Source organism: Sinocyclocheilus rhinocerous, unplaced genomic scaffold (genome assembly GCF_001515625.1).
Source record: "Sinocyclocheilus rhinocerous isolate Xijiao unplaced genomic scaffold, SAMN03320098_v1.1 scaffold236, whole genome shotgun sequence".
In the NCBI taxonomy this organism is placed as follows: Eukaryota; Metazoa; Chordata; class Actinopteri; order Cypriniformes; family Cyprinidae; genus Sinocyclocheilus; species Sinocyclocheilus rhinocerous.
In genome coordinates, this window is record NW_015647064.1 from 454,853 (window position 1) to 456,994 (window position 2,142).

Sequence of the window (2,142 nt, forward strand, 5' to 3'; positions counted from 1 at the left end):
TAGTTTCAGATGAAATGCCGGTAGAAGTTGGCAAAGCCTGGAAATCTTTGAAGTTCCTTGATTGTGGATGGTTGGGACCATTCCGTGACTGCCTGGATCTTGGAAGTGTCCATCTCGACTCCTTGATGACGGCTTTGGACTTGCTGAACACCTCTAAGTAGTCGTGATAGCAGCTAGGAATTTTGGGACTGGAGTCAGAGACCGGACTCTCAACACTCGTGGCGAGACATGGACTTGGCATGTTGATGTTCATGCAATGGGTGAGGCAGAATTTGGACCAGTGAGTCAGTTCTCCATGATACCATGAGAGTACAGGATCGTGAACAGATAACCATGGATGTCCAAGGATGATTTCATACTTGTGTGAGTCAATGATGTAGAGTGAGATGTTTTCGCTATGGAACAGACCAATCTGTAGCTGGGCAGGTGCAGTTTGTCGGGTGATACCTCCCTCAATAGGTTTATTGTTGACATCGCTGATGCAAATGGTGGGTACACATTGTAATGTAGATAGACTGTATCTCTTGACAATATCCTTGTTGAGCAGGTTCAGAGCAGCACCGGAGTCAATCAACGCTGTCAAATTAATGGGACCATTCTTAGTAGTCAGCCGAACAGGAATCAAAAACGTTTTTGAACTTAGAAGAGAGAATTGATTAACACTCACCCGGCTGGTAGTAGTGGTGGATCCTCGGGCTTTGTGTGGGCACTCGACGTTACGGTGGCCTGTTTCACCGCAGTAAAAACACAGATTATGTTGACGGCGTCGAGTCCTCTCTTCATCAGATAAATGTGCGTAGCTTATCTGCATGGGCTCTTGGTGGACGGTGGTTGTAGTGAGGAAGTTTGAGTGAGGCAGACGAGCAGATTTCCTCTTGGGAGTGTTTCTCAACAGGTTATCTATCTTGATAGTCATAGTTACAAACTCAGAAAACGTTAAATCCTCACCCTTGCAGGCCTGTTCCATCTGAAGCTCAAGGTTTAAACTCTGTTTGAAAACAGCCTTCAGAGAAACATCATTCCATCCACTTTGAGCGGCAAGGGTTCTAAATTCAATGGCGAAATCTGCAGCGGTACGGTTGCCTTGAGACATGTGTAACAATTGTGTGGAAATATCCTTGCCCCCCTCGGGATATTCAAACACATCTCTGAGTAGTTGTAGGGAATATTCAAAGGATGAATGAAACTGTGAATCTGTCTCCCAAACCGCTGCAGCCCAATCGATCGCTCTACCAGATAATAGTGACATCAGAAAAATCAGAAAAGTTGCTTCAGATTGAAACTGATCTCTCTGGCTTTCAACATAAATGCGGGCTTGACGGATAAGACGGATAAATTGTCCTGCAGAGCCATCAAACTTGTCTGGCAACGCCAGTCTTACCGTTGGTGGTGTGGCTGAAGGAAGCGATCGAATATAATGGGTTAAATGATCGTTTGCCGATTGCAGTTTGTTGAGCTGCTCTTGATAGTTCTTTAGCAGTTCGCTCTGATAAGCGAATGCCGCTTGGAGCTGAGAAACTTCCGCTGGATTCATAGTAGGCGAAGTATTCTGTAATGAGGGTGAGGCGGAAGCCGAGGAAGAATCCATATGCGGATGTTTATTGAAGCAGTCCAACAAAACCAAACTCAGGGTCAGTAAAAACAGGCAATGAGGTCAAAAACACAGTAAGGCAGTCCAACCAGGCAAACAGGCAAAAGGGGTAATCCAAAAGAGAAGTCAAAACAAACAGATAAACAGGTCATACACGTGGTAAGAAGGCAGAGATACAAACGCTTGGTAAGGCAGGATAAACTGGCAATACTTCGCAAAGCAGTCATGTGGTGGCCAGGTTAACCCTCTGAGGTCGACTAACGCGGATACGCGTTTTGTGGCATCTTCTCCTGATAACACCGAAAAGAACTTAAATTACACTTTCAGTTTTGATCTTACAGATAAGAGCAATACATCAATCGAATCTGTAAATGGTCTACTTTTATTTGTATACACACATAATAACAACAAAACTTTGTGCATTTATAAAATAAAGAAAACAAACAGGGTGCGCAGTCTGCCGCCTTGGTCTGCGTGATCTTTATTTAGAAACGCGTCATTAAAATGAACTGTAACTCAGCAAATACTCAACAAAGAGACATGAGAGATAT